A 19,267-nucleotide genomic window follows, 5' to 3' on the forward strand; every position below is an offset into this window, starting at 1 on the left:
ATATTAGTTCCTATAAGCATTCCTAATGCTTTATAAATACCTTTTATAATGCAATGAATTCTTTGGAATGTGGATGCCAGATTTTTATTTCATTTTAAAAAATGATTTGAAAACCCAGATTCATTCCAATGGGGGGAAAAAATGATTTCCACCTAAACTATCATTCATTCATTAAATATTTTCTAAGTGCCTACTATGTATCAAACAGTACAATATGTGTGTGAGAAATCATCAGCGAATAAAGACAAACAGTCCATAGCTTCCAGGAACCCAGAAGGAGGAAAGTAAGGGAATAACTGAGAAGTTGGTAATGTTAGCACCATGGACTCATTGCTACCATGTGGCCACATGGGTAACACATCCGGACCTTGGACCTGCTCCTGAAAAGAGCTCTGGGGAGAGGTAAAGTATCAATTTACCAAAGAGAAAAATGGCAGCAAAGACAACAGCCACTCTAGAAAGAGGAGTTCATCACCATTTGGAGGCCATAGACCCCTTCTCAGAATCATGTATTTAAATGTCTAACATAAGAGTACAAATGCAGCTAATTACACTGAAATATGGTTATCATTTTAACAATTTGTGGTATGTGCATTTCTTTCCTAACACATTAAATAACCAGATCCAGCAGCTGTCCCAAGAACAACTATCATTTTGAAGCAGTGATGAGCACAAATGGCCTGCTGAGCTACTTGTAACCCTGTGTTACAAAAATATCTGTGATGTTTATTGATGACAAAGTCACGGACACTATTAATAATTCTGCAGTCTGGTGCCTACATTTATAATTGAACAGAATGTGAAATTTCAGTTAGAGCTTAAGGAAAGTAAAGAATTGTTTTACTATCTAAATCCACAGGCTCTCCTAAATTCCACCCAGGGAACCCTTGGGCTGCAGCCCCCTGTTCTAAGACATGAAGCTCAGTCAGGATTTTCTCCTTCAATAACATAGTTCTGTAGTCACTTGTAGAGCTATCATTCCCTCATTGGGATTTCCCAAAGATGTAGCTTGTCCATTATTTGGGGCACACTGCCATCCCATGGTTCCTCCTGAGGAGTTTAGCATTAATAACATTCACAACAAAGCAGCCTTTTAGGGCATTAGACCAAACCTGCAAATTAATGCACTGGCTCATCACAATTCATTAATCAAACTCAGACCGGATTTAACAACAGATTATTAAAGACTCAAAATTATACCCACAGAAGAAGAAGGGAAAAAAAAAAACCCAGGCAGCTCCCAGAGGGTCAAATGTAATGTGAATGGTTTTGCATAAAACCATAAACCTGCTATTAAATTAAAAACAGGAAAAATTATGTCCACTGCTTATCTCCAGTCATTTTTTTTAAAGGAACGTTACGCTAATTTATTTCTTTGCTCTTCCTGGTTACACAGTAAAAGACTAAAAGGTTACAATGCACTAGTTCTTTTGATGTTTGGTTGAGCAACTTACACTAACATGTACTGACTGAGGTAAAGAAATTAATGAAATTACTCCCATAATTCATTACTAATGGAACACTGTCAATGCTTTCAACTGACAGTTCACACACATCTTCGGCAGACAGTGAGACACCTCTTGGAAACTGTAGGGCTCACTCCTTCTGATAATGACCAACGAAGCAGAAGTTGGCTGCTTTGTCCTACAATTTCACTGATCTCTCACCTCCATGTGTTTGCTCTTGATGAACAGGTCTGTTCTCTCTGGGAACAAAAGCAGGAAGGGGGGAACAATGATTGGAATTTTTCTTTCCCTTCAGGGAAGTTAGGTAGACCAGCTGGGGATTCCCAAAGATGTATAAACATTCAGAATGCTGTAATTGGGCAGGACACAGAGCTACAACTGACTTTGCAATGAACTTTTTTAAAGGTTAATATTTTAGAGCAGCAATCATGGATAAAGAGCATAATCCGAATAAGAAGTATGAAAAAAAAACTAAAGAACTGTGTGATTTTGTGACATCTTTGCGCTTTCCCCATTAGGACTGAATCATTAGTTCTTTCTGTTTTTGCAGAAACAGAAGCAAAAATTACCAGCACACATGCTCATTAAAGTAGGTAAGTGACATTTCTGGAAATACAAAATGTTTTATTCAATGTAGGTACCTGTTTGATATTTATAGAGTGTTTTGGTCTTACTACTGTCTGGTTTAAACTCTAAACTGCTCAAGAGAAGTGTCCGTGTCTTTGTTATATATGTGAAAATAATTAATAATGTCTCTCTGAAGATAAGCTCCTATACACTGATCATACCAAGTTAGTATAAAATGACACTATGGGTGAGGCAAAATATACCAATGACCATATAATATATGCATAATACAAATTATGTATAATAGAAAAAGGTCCAAAATAGTCAACACATTCAAAACACTTTATAAATACAGGAAGATTCTTTTTTTTTAAAGTTTATTTATTTTGAGAGAGACAAAACTATGCAAGTGGGGGGTGGGCAGACAGAGATGGGGAGAGAGAATCCCAAGCAGGCTCCCCACAGTCAGCATGGAGTCTAATGTCAGGGCTCAAACCCATGAAACCGAGACATCATGACCTTACTGAAACCAAGAGGTGGATATTTAACCGATGGAGCCACCCATGCATCCCAATATAGGAAGATTCTAATACAACATGATTTGGGTTGGGATTCTGCTTATACTGTTGTAGTTACATTATATGCAGTAAATACATAGGCCAATTCTGTCATCCCGCTCCTTCAACCCCTGGCACTCTTTCCTGTCTGCTAGGGATCACAATCCACTTCAACACAGCTGTAATTGTGTTACACTGCAAACAGCTTCCATCAATTGGTTAATGACTTCTTAAAAAGAAATGTATTCACTCTACCCAGACACAGTATCTGGCACATGGTAGGTATTCTCTAAATATTTCTTGAAATGAAAAAACAATACTTCCTCTCCTCTTTCCAAATGAAAACCTACTATGTTAGGACTGTCCTTCCAAAATCAACATAAACAGTACTAATTCCCACCAAGTGTTATCTTAGAGATTAACTGCAAATAAGTGCCTCATATAAATATCTTGGAATTTTTCATTGAACCGCCAATCTCACGCAGATGCTTATTACCCTGTCATGTGGTCAAATAGATGCACCAGAAGAGAAAGTTATATCTATTTGAAAACACAATTGTAAAATCCATATCATAGAAACAAGGGCCATCGTAAGCCACCAAGATTAACAAAAATAAAGCCAACCTTAACTTTTGAACAGGAACACTTTGGGCAAAAGGGTACAACTGAGATCCCTTATTTCTCTAAGGTGTGATAAGTGGGTAAATTCTAACAACAGCTACTGTGGATAAAGCCCCTGCTCTGGACCAGGCATCTGCTGCGTGGGTGACATGGAACGACAAGCCCATCAAGTGGACATTAGCATCACTACTACAAGCACTAAGCAGGAAATTCCGAGAGCTTCAGCAGCTCATCCGGAGGTCAAGCTAGGGTGTTGCACAGCCAACATGTAAAGTCACATCTCCTGCTTCCAAAGTCCTATGACACAACTACTCTATTGCACTGCTCTTCTCTCAGACCCTTTCCCATGTATGCCCTCCACTAGAGCTACTTCCAACCTAAAACAATCACTGAAGGAAAGATCTGGTCTTCAGACATACCTTTATACCAATTCTAGATAACCCACAGATTATAAGTGGCAGAAGAGCAAGGTATTTAGCTGTTGGACTATGGTATCAGATTGCCTAGATTAGCTTCCCAGTCCTCTGACTTCCTTGTGTGGACAATTTTCTTCATTGTGCCTTACTTTTCTCATAAATAAAATGGGAGTGCAAATAATGCCAACCTCATGAGGCTGTAGTGATAATTAAATAGGTTAGTAAATGTGAAATGCTTTGTGCCTGACATAGAAAGTGCTGAATGGTGTCAGATGCTATCTCCAGCTCTTAACAGCTACAACAGAGTGGAGACTTGGTCACTCACAATTCAGTATCTTCACTGACCGGCTTCCAATCACTAGGCTTTACTGAGCATTGAATACAATAACCTAGATAACGAAATAGCCTGAAAGTGGCTTTAATGTTAGACCTCAGGCTGTAGATTCTTTGCCATGAAGGACAATTGGGCAATTCCTCCGAAGTCCCAGTGGTAAAATTCAGCGCTCCATCCCCCGAGGGAACATTTGGTTCAACCCGAGGACTGAGTGACCTGGATAAGTCTATCTGCATCCACTACTCATTTTCATTTTTGAATTAGTGTTTTACCTTAATCAATCATTTCATCTTTCTGGGCTTTAATTTTTCCAACTTGTGAATACTGAGGGGTAGAGATGAGCAAGTGGTGGTGCAAACAGGAAATAGAAGGGATCTTCACCACAATGCTGTCAATGAAACCACCAGAGCTTTCAAATTAATATAACTTTTGAAAGTTAAGTAAAGTGGGAGCTGCAACTGAACAAAATTCGTACATCCCAATGTACAAATGTAGAACTTCAGACCCAAGATCACCCAGCCAGTAATTACAATTTTGAGATTTGAACTCACAGCCTACTGTCCTCAGGTGCCTATTTCCACAACTTTAACCTGCTCTTCTAAGGAAAGGAAGAATTCAAACATCCTCTTTCATTACTATTATTTCTTAGGTATAACTAATTTTAACATATTACCACTATTAGACTCTCTTAGCTAATTATATAATGATGATATATGAACAGCATAGAAATCTATAAATTATGAAAGTAGCTTGAAACATCATCTTCCATACTGGCTCTGATATACAATAAAACTAAGAATCTGAATATTTTATAATTATTGTTAGAATTGATGCAGTGCTGAGTTAAAAATCACGAGCCATAGTGTCCACACCCACGTAACCTGAATTAGTCCTTTGATAGAAGACATTCACTGAGTGAATGCTGAATAAACATTTGCATTCCCTGCCAAGAGGAAATTTTTAAAAATTACTGTAAGCTTGAGCCAATGAACTCTGTAGATACTGGTGACAAAGACCCTCTACATCCTTTCCTCCTGGTTGGAAAAACAAAAGGAAGTGAGGTGGTTCACAAGAGAAGATAACGAGAGGAAAGAATACACAGCAGTCTAAGGTAAACAGAATAAGGTATAAAATCCTTCTTCTCCAAGGAACATATCCTTTCATATCCTAAGGTAATCTCCAGGCAAAAATGTCTAAGTGACAGAGACTTTCACCACAAGTCAAAAATCCATATGACCACAGGTGAACTGGGCTGCTGAACCTTATCCTAAACTATATTTTATAAAATCATTCTCTCTGGATCAATAAAATGCAAATGCTGAAATTATCTTGTTAACCATCAAAATAAAAGGAACCTTGAGAATAACGTTGTCATTCTTAATTAAAACGGGCTTTTTAATTCCTTTAACTAAAGTAGATATTAATACTGGAAACACTTTGCTAACTAAAGAAAGACTCTACCGATACCCCCAATTAGAGAACACTTCATTTATATATGATGCAGTTTATAACTACTTAGCGGTATGGTTGGGTTAAGTCTCTTTGGCCTACTTTTTAAATGATTAAATACTCTCCATCCAAGTAAATAGATGTCTTCAGAGCCGCATTTTGCATGATAAAACATTCTTTAAATGCATAAACCTTCACTCAAGATTTAAGAGGGCAAAAAATCTTAGTGACAGTACATTCATTATGTCTTTATTAAGGCCAGACTTTTCCATAGGGTTATGCGTAGCTGAAAATAAGGCTCAGTTTAATAACAAAGCAAGCTTTCCTAGGACTACAAAAATTGTAAAATTTTAATGTTTAATGCATTCCTTAATTATAGAAAACTCTGCAAAGAATAACATCCTTGAAATTTACTATGCAAATGCTCTTAATTTATGACAAATTGCTCTTTCAAATACAAGTATTAAATCTCTATGAGATTGTTGAGGTAATGTACTAATATGCATCACTAAGATCTTAAATTTCTAAGTGGCAATGCTGTTTGTTAGATGCAAACAAGGATTACCTTAATTAAAATATACTATCCCCAGCCTCTCAGCAGATTTAGCTCAGTTTTTATATAGGACAGATTCATTATCTACCTCAAGTTAATAAAAGTCTGACCTACTGTGGTTATTTCCTTTAAAATTTAATTTTAATTACTATTTTGTTAATGGAAATAAAGTACTAAAGAATTGTGAAGATGATCCAAAACCAATTTTGAAAACTTAATTAAAATACCTCTTGAAAGCTTCAAAAGGAATTTAACACTTACGTGGTTTGATAACTGATGGCCTTACAAATACCGCATTAGATACCAACTCTGTAAAAAAATCATCAGATGAAACATGCTTTAGAACTATAGCACTTCCTTAGTCTGTATCTTGAACTAATGGTCCAACTAAATAGATATAAACATCAAGCCTTTCATTCAAAATTTTAACATTAGACAAAGGTTCTTAACAAAGAAATAAAATGAGTAACCATTACACAGCGCCTTCACAATACATAAACCTTAAATGCATTCAGAGTTTTTACATAAAACCATCCGGGCTAAATCCAGATAATTTCAGAAGTGTTCAGTTTGTCTTCTGATCCTTCGGGACCCGAATATAAAATTAAAAGGCTGGTAAGAAGTTGTATAAAATTCGGTACCAGAGTTTTATTAGGCAGCTTCCTCTCCAATCTAAATTTCAAAGGTTTACACATATATTATTGATCTTATCTGTGAAAATATTGGCTCAGTAAATAGCCTTTAAACATAACACAATCCATAGATTTTATTGAGATTCACTCCTCATGAAAAAGATAAGAATATGAGAAGCAGGGTATAACAAAGAGCATGCTCCAGGGAAGAAGCACAGACTTTGTGATATTTAAAATATATTTAGCAGCTCTTATATTACAAACCTCACAATGTTATGGTTCATAATGCAATGTGCATTTTTGTACCAGACTATTTGACTACTTCCAGTAAGTAAAATCCCTGCATTCATTAGCAATAATGAATTTTTCTTCTCATAGATCTATTTAATGAAAAAGGCATTTTGCCAGAAACCACCCCCTACCATGTCCCCAAAAAAAAAAAAAAAATCAGTATAGCATTTCATTTAACATAAAGTCAGGGATCTATTCTTCTAAACATTAGAATTCCAACTCCAGAAATTAAAGAAATTTTGCTAAAAATGAAAAACATATGACTAAAATAATTGGATAACAATTAAGCTGAGGTAATTGGTAACAATTAAGCTAACACTGAATTTCTGTAATTCTATATTAACCTTGAAATGTGATTTAAATTCAGACCCCAAGGATGCCTAGGTGGCTCAGTTGGTTCAGAGTCTCACTTCAGCTCAGGTCATGATCTCAGAGTTTGTTGAGTTTGAGCCCCACGTTGGGCTCTGTGCTGAGCCTGGAGCCTGCTTCAGATTCTGTATCTCCCTCTCTCTCTTCCCCTCCCCCACTTGCACTCTGTCTGTCTCTCTCTCTCTTAAAAATAAATAAACATGAAAAAACTTTTTTAAAAGAATAAATAAATAAGTAAATTCATACCCACAAAAATGGCCTAATTGAACAAGGTAAAAAAATTCTGTAAAAATACAAATCCATCCTTTGTTATTTTTTTATTTGCCACACAGAAAATCACCAATTTTTGAGTGAGTTATTTTCTAAGAGTTTACTTACATGTCAGTTTTTTAAAACTTAAGATGAATATTACCCTAGAAGCAATAAATAAGGATCAGGTTCATCCTAAAAAAAAATCTATAAAAGCCTTAATTTAGCTTTATAGCATAGCTGCAAGACTTGCAATGAAATATAGCAGAAAGCAAAACTGTTTCAATACTAGTAATTAAAGCAAATGGAAAGTTAAATTGAATAAAAGATAGTTTATTATTCTTAAATGCTCTGGGAATAATAGACTTAATTGGAAGAGAAAGCAAATGTAGATGAGACATTTGTGAGAATTCTGAACAGGACTTCTGAGCTTTTTCAAGGTCTTTGGAGGTTATTGTCACCAATCCGGTATTAGGTCTTAATTTCATGTGAAAACATAACATGTATTACTTTACGTGGTAAAGGTAAGTTTAAAAACAAGTGTTCCTCCCTTTTCTTGTTGCAAGTAATCTCTAATATTCACTTGATTTTCATCAACAATGATAACAGTAATTTTTAACTGATAATTGCAATGGCAAAAGAGGGATGGTAGAAATTTTCCTGGAGACTCACGCATGCTCATGCACAAGCACACACACGTACACATGTACACACACACATGCTCACGCATGTTGGGACAAAGGTAAGGAGGCGAGAAGGAACAACAGAAAAGTATTAGAAAGAAGGGACGCAGGGTTAATAAGAAAAACTGTACAGAAGAACCTAGGTGGCTCAGTCCATTAAGTGTCTGACTCTTGATTTCAGCAAACGTCATGATCTCAGGGTCGTGAGACCAAGTCCCACACTTGGCTCTGTGCTGACATTGCAAAGGATGCTTGGGATTCTCTCTCTTCCTCTCTCCCTGCTCCTCCTCTGTTTGCCCATGCACATGAATGCTCTCTCTCTCTCTCTCTCTCCAAATAAATAAACTTAAAAAAAAATAAGGAAGCCTGTACATGAAAGAAAACGGTAACTTATGGTCTGTTGGTTGGAATGTTTTATTTGTTCGGTTTGTTGGTTGTGTGTATGTGTGTGCATAAAACAGTGAAGGAAGAGAGGGAGAGAAGCCAGAGTGATTTCCTGATACCCATCTTTCCATTTAAGTTAGTTTTTTAATCTCGGTAGTTTCTTTTGAGAGTAAAATGTACCAAAGTGGCCAATGATGCATATGATTCCTTACATTCAAAATACAATGGTTTATAGTTTCTACACTAATAAGCATTGAGAAGCCTTAAATAAATTAAATAAGGCTTAGAATAATTCAGAGTTTTTGCATAAAACCACAGTGCTATATTACTACAAAACATTTTGTTTGTATTTTGATCCTCTAGGACCTACTCAAATTACCAAGCTGATAATGTACTACATAAAATTCAGTACCAGAGCTATATTAGGCAAAGACCAAAAAACAAACAAACAAAAACCCAACAACAACAACAACTTAGAGCTTTTAACATGCTCATGTGCATTGGGACTGTCTAAGAATATATAGTCTGAACTTTTCTCAAGGGGTATCTGCCAGTGTTTGCATTCTGTGAAACATACTCTGGGAAAAGCAGAGTTAGAGTCAGTAATAAGACAAAGATTCCCACGGACACCCCTGTTGTCCAAGACTGTTTTGGAGAATCTAGCCAGTAAAATGGGTTAGTAAAATGGGTTAAAGAAATGTGGCATGCATTAGAATGGGAGAGAGAGCATTATCATTCTTTGCAAATGATATTAGAAAATCTGAGAGAATCAATTAACATCTATTAAAACTAACAAAGAATTTAGAGGAATAACAAGATATGAAAGCAATAATTTTCACTTATACTAACAATCAGTTGGAAAATATAATGGGAAAAAATATTTTACTCATAATATGAATTTAACAGAAAGAAAGAGAGATCACCCAAAAGAAAAATGGGCAAAGAATATTAACAAGCAATTAAGAGAAATATGCAAATAGTCAATTAACATAGGAACAGATGTTCAAACTCAATAATAATCAAAAAATATAAATTAAAACCAGATACCATTTTCCCCTTATGAGCATTGAAATGATTAAAAACGTGGGCAATACCCCATGTTGACATGAAATGTGGAGGGAAAACATACCCTTCTGTGAGTGGTATTACTCAGAGTCCTGACAGGAAATTAAGAGTACACTCAAATTGGGTAATTTAAAGAGCATTTAATAAAAGGGTTATTTATTCATAAGGGTGTCAGGCTGGGTGGAGGGAACCCACAAGAAATAGGGCAGTCTCTAGGGCTAGAAGGAGAAAAACAGAGCTGAGCAGAGAAAACTGTGACCTTAGGTCTGAGAAGACAGCCAGCCCCCAGTAATCCCACAGGAGGAGCCAGGAGAAGTAGTTCCTCCTAATTCTCCTCCTTCCTTCTCATCTCCTGCCAGTGCCCCCATCCCAGACACCGCAGCCCAACCAGAAGCCCAAAGGCTAGGGACCTACACATCCAGATCAGCCTCTCAGAGCTCAATACAGGATAGAAAAGGGTAGAAGGTACACCCCAAGGTGCAACAGAAGATATCTAGCATGTAAGGGTTAGGAAAAGTATAAATTAGGAAAGCCAAATTGAACGATGGTTTGGCAACATTTACACTTACCATAATATTTGTGCAATCATTAAAAAAAAAAAAGACGACAAAAACAAAAATATCAAACCATTAGAAGAGGTTGTCTCTGAGGAAGGTTGGGAAGGAAGCTCAGGGTTGCAGGGTCAGACAGATCTGCGTTTGCATCCTGAGTCTAGCTGCTCAATTAGTATTTTTTTTTTTTACTACAAAAAAAAGGACAGAAAATCAAACTGACCTGATGAAGACAGTTCAGTCTTCATCAAGGCTCACACTGCCAAACCATGGAGAAGCTCGGGATAGGTCTGCCTTCAGAAATACCTGGATCCAGGGACTCAGACCTTATCAAATTTTTCTCTCTCTCTCTGCCTTCCATCCACTGTCCCTTTCCTCCCATAGGCTACCAGCTCTGCTCCCTCTGGTTGGCTTCATTCTCTCTGGCCAGCTGTTCCCACAAGTTCAATCCATAGCCAAATGCAGTGATAAAAGTATATTCTTCAAGCCTCAAGGCTAGAGAGAAAAGAGTTTCCCAAGTACTTCAGTTGAGATTCTTCTACAAAATGCCACTGCGTGGACAAGCGTAGATCACATGGCCAACCATGACTGAATCATATGGTAGGCCACAGGACGAGGGCATGGTGACTGGCCCTTTCTGGAACAAATGCCCCACTCTGTGACTAAAGGACATGAGAATTTTGGGGTGCCTAGCTGGCTCAGTAGTTTAAATGTCTGACTCTTGATTTCGACTCAGGTCATGATCTCACAGCCATGAGGTCAGCCCAAAGGTTCCATGATAATTGTAGAGCCTGGGATTGTCTCTCTCCCTCTCTCTCTCTGTTCCTTCCCCACTTGTGCTCTCTCCCCCTCTCTATTTCTGTCCCCCCACTCTCAAAGTAAATAAGGAAACATTAATTTAAAAAAAAAAACGACATGAGAATTTTGATTAGCTTTCACCACAACCACATGTTTGGGGTAGAAGAACCACAATCTCCCTAAATAAGAAATTTTCTTCCAGACACTAGAAAAGCAAATAAATACTATATAAATGGCAACCTCGGACCCTCAGTTTCCTCATATGTAAAATAAAGGAGATGATGGTGTTCATCTTATTCTTATTCTCTTATTATTCTTTTTATCTCTGTATTTCTATATTATTTCATGTTTTAAAAGAACATGTTGCTTTTAATCATGAATAAGAAATCTGTTTCCATTTCGAGAAAAAAAGGAGAGGCCAACAACATTAATTCAGGAAGAGCTATCAGGTTAAGTTAATTACTAATTACTTAAAATTTGTATTACTTTTATATTGACTCTTCACAAAATACCTACTACTAATAATTACTTGTCTATACCTAATCAAATTTAAATCTCACAAAGACTTCATAAAATTGGTGCAGTCCCCATTTTACTGACAAAATTTAAACTCAGAGAATTAAACTAATTTACCCAAGGACACAAAGCCAACAGCTAATAAAACTGCTATGTAAACTCAGATCTGTCTAAAGAAGAGGTCTGCAAACTATAACCTGTGGGCCAAATCCCACCTGCCCCCTGTTTTTTTATTGCCCACAAGCTAAGAATGGTTTTTTCACTTTTGAATTGTGGAAACAAAGGAAGAGAACACTTTATGACACATACAAATTATGTGAAATTCAAATCTCAATGTCCATCAGAAATGTTTTATTGGAACACAATCCTGCCCATTTATGCCAGAGAAGATAGATTTACATCTTCTTGGTGGCTGCTTTGGCACTACGATGGCAGAGTAGAGTTGGGAGAGTGATCATGTGGCCCAAGAAGACTAAAATATTCACTATCTGGTTCTTTACAGAAAAAGGTTTGCCAACTCTGGTCTAAATCCCAAACACACTGTCTGTCAAGGACCTCTTGCTACCTATCCAGATACTGCCTAAAACTTATTGGATGATGCCGCTAGACGGTCTCTTGCAGCCCAAGCAAGGGTATTTCAATGCAAGAAAATAGGAGAGCATCTGCCAAGTTCATCTTGAGGGATGGAGAACAACAAGGGAGGTAAAAAATGTCTGCTGCCATACCACCCTGACTGACCTGATCTCAGAAGCTATGTAGGGTTGGGCCTGGTTAGTACTTGTATGGGAGGTGAGGTAAAAAATGCACCAAATAATGACACCTGCTTAGGACAGAGGAGGGGAAGGAAACAAGGTTATTGGTTCCCAATGGCACATGGTGTGACCATTCACTTACATAAAATATTAAGTTGAATTCCTGAACACAGTATCACACATCATTCACAACACCTAGTAGGGTCAGAAAAAAATTTTTTTTGAGAGAGAGAGCAAGAGTGGGGAAGGGCAGAGAGAGAGGGGGACAGAGGATGCAAAGCAGGATACGTGCCAACAGCAGTGAGCCCGACATGGGGCTTGAACTCACTGTGAGATCATGACCTAAGCCAAAGTTGAGCACTCAACCAACTGAGCCAGCAAGGCATTCCAGAAAACTTTTTTGGTATTAATAAGTTTAGAAGTAAATCCTGCATGACATTTTAAGTTTATAAAACTATTCTAAAGCAAAAAAAAAAAAAAAAAAAAAATGGAGGGCATGGAGTAAAGAATGACCTATTCAAATTCTTAAAATGGAAACTAAAAAACTTTGAATCAGTTTGTAAATATCAGAAGCTAGTCTGCTAGTCTGCCTTTCACTATACATAAGCAGTATGGACTGCCAGATTCACAGCAGCCCTAAAGTGTATTCCCTGCTTCATTATACCCGTACTAGATTTATACCATCCTCGGAAAATAGTTATCTACTATTTTCTCAAAAATCTCTGAAGACTATACAATCAGAATATACAATATGTTCAGAAAATAATTTCTCATAACCTTTATACTTAAGCTATGTTTCTAATATAATCAAAATATCAACATTAAGAATAATTTCAATCAGAGACATGGGACAGTAAATCCATGACTTCCTTTTATTTCATCACTGACTTATTGTGTAGCTTAGATGTATATGAATCTTATCTAGGCTCTGGGTTTCTTAATTTATGAATCTAAGCTAATATAGAATGTTTTAAGAATTGGACTTAGAAATTATATTGGGGTGCCTAGGTGGCTCAGTCAGCTAAGTGTCCAACTCTTGATTTCGGCTCAGGTCATGATCTCACCTGAGAGGAGTTTGAGCCCTGTGTTGGGCTCTGAGCTGACAGCATGGAGCCTGTTTGGGATTCTCTCCTTCTTTCTCTCTTCCTCTCCCTCCCCCCACCCTCTTAAAAATCAATAAACTTTTAAAAAAAAGAAACTGTATGAATTCCCTTATGGTCTCTGACAATAGATATCAAGTAAGTACAGGAGATTCTCATCATGGAATCACTAGACTATTTCTCAAAGTGAAAAACATGAGTCCCCCTAAGAGAACTAACGAGCCACTAGGTCACAGAAGAGAGAGTCGTAGGCAAGACAGAATGTGAATACTAACCACCACTTAATCTCCTAGCGTCTGCCTTCTCTACTTCTGAGCAGTTGTGTATATTAGGTATACTGAAGCCCTTTATGAACTGCTAAGCACTGTAAGATGTGAGTTTCTACTACTGTCCTTGATAATCACCCTTAGAATCCTAAATGCAACTGATTTAGAAACACAATACATTGCGTGGACAGAGCCAGACTATCTTTAAGCAAGTTTCTGATGTCTGCTTAGGGTTAAGTAATCATGGCATATATTTCACATGCAGCATTACCAGTAGGAATTCAATAGAAAAAAGTTGATGGGTTGCAGGAAATAGAGAACATGTTATTCTAACTAACTCACAGTTTCTTTGTCTCATCGGGTTGATAAAACTATGGTGAAGTCTTGATTGGAGGTTGCATATTACCTGGCAGGTTCACCTTTCTTTCTACACGACAGGATTTGGGTTCAAAAGCTGATGACAAAACCACCATGTGTCTAAAAACTGATCTTTTCATTTCTACTGTGTAAGCAGGTTGAAACGGCTGTGCCTGTTAATTAACCCCCGAATCCCGTCAAGATAATTGAAGCGTAAACTTAAGATAAGGTTTACATGGCAAAGTAAACCACTGCGGAGCACCAGCGCTCTTGCGTCTCTCCACCCTGCGCCCTCTTCCGATCTCAGTCTGACAAAAAGCAGACTCGACAAGGCTTCACCCCGATCCACTTCAAAGGAGTGAAGTGTATGCTCCAAAATCGAGTAAAGACGTTAATGCCTCACACCGTATTGTCTAACATATATTTTTATAGATAGCTGGTCTTACAGAATTTTCTTGCCTTCCTTGCGTGTATTTTTTGCATGGAGAAAGGATAAGCAGATTCCATTGTTGTGTTTTCTCGTTTGGTTAAATGTTGTAGTATTAGGCAAATGATAAGATATCAACCACTTTTATTTAGAAATTATTTTAGTTAGAGACAATGATCTGTTTGGCTTTGTTCAAAATCAGCTCCAGGATGATCCTTCTTACATTTCCATTAACTATGAAATTAAAGAGAGGAGGCAATTTTTAAAAGAGAAATATTGCTTTTAGCCTGAAACCCTAAGTGTTGAGTTTCTGCCTGCAGTGGGTTTTTTCAATTAAATTACAAACCATGGGTAATAGAGATTTATAATGGGAGTGCTGATACAATCTTAACTATAGGGAAACCATCCGACACGCTCTGTGCTGTATATGGCTGGATTATTTGCATTAAATTATCTTCAGGAAATGCAAACAAAACAAAGAAAAATGTAAAGCTTGTCGCATTATTAGCATAAAATCAAAGTCCTTGAATGCATAATTGTTCCATACCCAAAGCATTAACGGATTTTATTCTTCAAGTTCAAAGACCTCCTAATTAATATGCAAAATGGCCTCATTTTATAAGCAAGCTTTTTTTTTTTTTTCCTTCTCAGCCAAGTGACAGTTCTTTGCTGGAGGAAAATACTATAAAGAGTAGATAACACTAATATTGATATAAAAGCCCATATATCCGTATAGCCAAAAACAATAATAACTATATGTTATTAGAATATTTATATTTCTTCAGTCTATGTATACGTATAAATTGTATGTTTAACCAAATAATACCTAGATTTGGAACACTAAGCGTACAAAATATAAACAGAACACGATCTTTCTCTACAAAGGTTTACCTATTTGTATAGTTTTTTTAATTATTAAAAAGAAAGAAAATCCAATAGAAAGAAATTGTGGACCTAGTAATATAAATGTAAATGATGTGACTCCAATCCAAGTTTACAAACCAGTCCCACTCCAATTTACATAGCCCCACTAACCAGGATTTGACACAAGAAAAAAGAAGTTTATACAATTTTTTTAAAAGTGTACCAACATATGGATGATTTTCCAGAATTCTGATTTCTCCCTTATTTTTCTAAATAAACATCAGAAAACTATAATCCTTGGAAGTGATTTACTGGGTTATTTTCTTTAATAAATTTCATTCCAGTTTGGACTGTACAGAGTAACGGATTTTTAATCTGAGTATTTATGTAGTTTTAAATAATTTATGCTCTTTTTAGAGTACGTGACATATGTTGCAAATCAAACTATAACCACCACAACATTGTCATGTTTTAGAAAATGTAGTAATTTCTCTTAACCAAGAAATAATGTTCCCACAAAAGAGATATGAGGTCTTAAAATACAGTGTAGTCTCTAATGTGTCTCACTCATTTGAGCAATGGGACATCAATCTACAGGACTCAACCTCCAGCTGTCACACCAGGCTCACTACCAGATTAGGAGTAATTCTTCCCTAATAGTCAGTATTCATGAGGCCAATGATTAAGAATGCATGTGCCAGGAAGTGTGTTGGGCCCCCCATTAATACCTTTATCCCATTTGGGTTTCACATTTATATTTTGCATTTACATTTATACACATTTATATGTACCAACTGTAACTGCTCCAGCTAGTTTTGAGATTATTCCACTTAGCAGCACATTAAACCCTTGGTCAGAATGTTCAAGATATAAATTCATGCCAAGCACTGTAGGTAAAAAGTTATTTTTCCAAAACTCTGGTAGAGTTAGTGAAGAAAGAAGGATAAACAATTTATTAATGTCTTTTTCAAGTCCTTAACACATAATCAACACTCAATAAGCAATTGAGAATGAATGGTCAGATTACAATATTAAACCATATTCCCACTTTACTCAAAATTAAAATAAGAAATGTTTAGAATTAAAGTTTAAAATTTATATTTTAAAATGGAAGAAATACAGATTACATATTTGCAACTGTACTTTAAATGTGAAAATGGTTCTACTTACTAAATGCCTCATCAATAGGAGATTCTGCCTTTTTCTTATTTAAATAAGTATGCATGGGTTAAAAATGGCATTTATCATATGCTTTTAATGCATTTATCACATGTTCCAAAAAGACTTGATTATTTAAAACTTGTTTAACCAGTACTACAACATAATGGCTGAGTTTTTAAAATTGCTTTTACACTTTTGCTAAGGAAAAAATACCAGCCTTTTTGCTAACTCTATAGACCCAAAGGTTGAAATCAATGTTGTTAATGGCAGGGAAAAATTCCTTGATTATTTTTTGTATTTTTAAATGGAATGTACCAAAGCTTTTCATTTATAAAGCACTTTACAGTTTACCAAGTGTTTTCATACAAGCCACCTTCCTTTAAGGAACTTAGGAGGCTTCCATGAGAAATTACTACCCACAGATCACTACCCATGACAGTTCTATTGGATTTCTAGCTAGTTAAACCACATCTATAATATAGAATTCAATTCCGGGTGCCACATTTTAAGAGGGACTTTGACCACTTAGAATGTAATGAAAGGCAAATGTCCAGGTGAATAGGAGAAGCTGTAATTTTTGATAAATTATTCAAGCAACTTGGGAAGGAAAGAATAAGAAAAGGTATAATATCTGCTTTCAAATATTTGAAGGGCTGTCATGGAGAGAATCATATACTAATTCTGTGTTGCTCCAGAGGCCAGAACTAGGATAAAAAGCTAGAAGTTAAGGAAGGCAGACTCTGATGCAATGCAAGAAGGAACTTTTTATCCACTTGTGCCGTCCAGTAACAATAACAGCTGCCTCTTAAGGATGATACCAGTCTCTGGAGGTTTTCAAGCAGAAGTTGGATATCTGTCAGAGTTACAACTTTTAAAAATTCCTGCACTGGGTGGGGAGTTGAACTAAAACTCTATGTTTCTGTCCAAGTCTCAGAATTTACTTTTCTAGAGAAGGTGAAATACCCAAATTCAATGTAAAAGATTTTTATTATATGCCCATTATTTTAAGATGTTTTTAAGGTTTTTTAAAAAATAAATATAAGACTCTGTGATATTCAGAGTGCTTACCCCTGACTAAAAAGAATCATTTAGCTGTTTAAAACATACAGTATGTATGAAACAAGTTTCAGGCATTGGGTCATGTATGTTCTATCCATACATAAACAATTGCAATCATAGGAAAACAGCTTTCATTTGTGAAGAAACTCTGTGAAGTAACTATGAGTATGTATTTAGGGATAATTTTACAAATCAAGAATAAAGGAGATTCTGTCTCCTCTCGAAAGTGCCAGAACAGAATGGAGCAGATATTTCCCTGGAGACTGTAGTTACTGGACAACAATTGTTTGCTTGGCTCCTTGAGGTCTCCTTGCATTATATATTGGACTAAGGAACTAATATAATTCTCTTCCAAATGAAGATTTACAGATCTATGTCTTAGTCCTGGTTTTGCTACCAGATGTATGAACGCTCTAAGATAAATTACTTACTTCAGTATTCTGCTTTTAAAAAGGTGTGTGTGTGTGGGGGGGGCAATTGGATTAAACCATCTTTGTAGGGGGAGAGGCCAAGATGGAGGAATAGCATGGAAGTTTTCTTTGCATCTCTTGTCCATGAAATACAGACAGATCGACACTAAACCTTCCTGCATACCTAGAAAACTGATTTGAGGATTAACACAATCTGCACAACCTGAACCACAGAACACAGCAGGTACGCAGTGAGGAGAGGTGAACTGGGAGAGAGAGAAGCCGCGGAGGACAGGGTGCTGTTTTTACTTGCAGAGAGAGGATGGAGACAGGGGGAGAGTATGGGACCCCCCAAAAAGCAGCTGAAGAGAAAGTGGAAACATGTAAACAGCCACAGGGACTGGGGGAAAAAAAGGGAGAAAGGAGAAAGGAGAGGGTTTAAATTCCATTATGACTCTATAAACAGGGGGAGTGCAGAGTATGAAATTCCGCAGCTTAATACCTGGCAGTGCTCTGGTGGGAAGGCAAATTCCCAGGAGCAGAGAGCAAGGTCTAAGGGGTCCTCGGGCCAAACAAGGAGAGGCAGTTTTCCTGTTGGGAGGACATTTGGTAGAGGCTGTGCGGTCACCCCACAGGCAAAGGTCCCAGTGGACTCTGGAGAACAACCACATTTACTGGTGCCAGAACAAAGATGTTAAGGGGGAAGCCTGGTGCCAGATGTGTGTTGTGACTTACTATAATCCCTGAAACGTTGCTACTACATGATTGCATGAACATTTTCTGGGGCGGGCTGGCACCTAGCTGCAGTCTCTGGGCATCAGCAGCAGCACGGTCCCATGAATGTCCCTGGGGTGGGTGGGCACCCAGCCATTGCTCAATGAGACCCTCCTCCAGAGGATCTGAGCGGGCCAAAGCTGCAGTCCCTCAGAAGTGAGGGGTTGGGAAACACAGCTGCATCTGAGATAAAACACAGGAGGGAAGGGCCGCCCAGCAACCTGATTGCTTAGTCACGGACAGTGTAAAAGTGGGGAATGAACAAAAGCCAGAGACGAAGGAGGGGTGCACAATTGCTGGTCAGGGAGGACAGAATTCTGATACTAGAGTCTGGGTAGCTGGGTGATGCCATTTTTACCCCTCCCGCATATGCGCATACGCACCTACAAGTGCCACAACAATTGACACCAGTAAGCTAAGCAGCACCATCTAGTGAGAACAGAGCTGTTACACTAAGCCCTGCCCAACTGGGCCAAGCTCGCTCTTCAGGAACACTGCAAGTCTCTCCACCTGCTTAATTTATGGACTATAAAGTGCTTCATAGTTTCACTTATAGGGGAAACAGATATAATTTCAATTGTATTTCAGTTTGTTTG

The 19,267-nt window shown here is 37.3% G+C and overlaps 1 protein-coding gene and 1 long non-coding RNA gene across 5 annotated transcripts in view; one reads left to right on the forward strand and one right to left on the reverse strand.

The window, feature by feature from the left end:
• LOC131504336 (uncharacterized) overlaps positions 1-12,204 on the forward strand; it is a 38,370-nt gene extending 26,166 nt beyond the window's left edge. Inside the window, exons 3-4 of the long non-coding RNA XR_009257932.1 lie at positions 2,017-2,059; positions 12,004-12,204. This is a non-coding gene — a long non-coding RNA (uncharacterized LOC131504336). The remainder of the gene's footprint in view (positions 1-2,016; positions 2,060-12,003) is intronic.
• Positions 1-19,267, reverse strand: part of RWDD3 (RWD domain containing 3) — a 90,758-nt gene that overhangs the window by 30,669 nt on the left and 40,822 nt on the right. For 2 of the 4 annotated variants that reach the window (XR_009257926.1, XR_009257928.1), the window contains one exon: positions 6,225-6,272. The exons of the other annotated variants lie outside the window; for them this stretch is intronic. The gene's annotated coding sequence lies outside the window, so the exon portion shown is untranslated. Of the gene's footprint in view, positions 1-6,224; positions 6,273-19,267 lie in introns of those variants that run through there. 4 annotated transcript variants of the gene reach the window in all.

Source organism: Neofelis nebulosa, chromosome 2 (assembly GCF_028018385.1).
Source record: "Neofelis nebulosa isolate mNeoNeb1 chromosome 2, mNeoNeb1.pri, whole genome shotgun sequence".
NCBI lineage: Eukaryota > Metazoa > Chordata > Mammalia > Carnivora > Felidae > Neofelis > Neofelis nebulosa.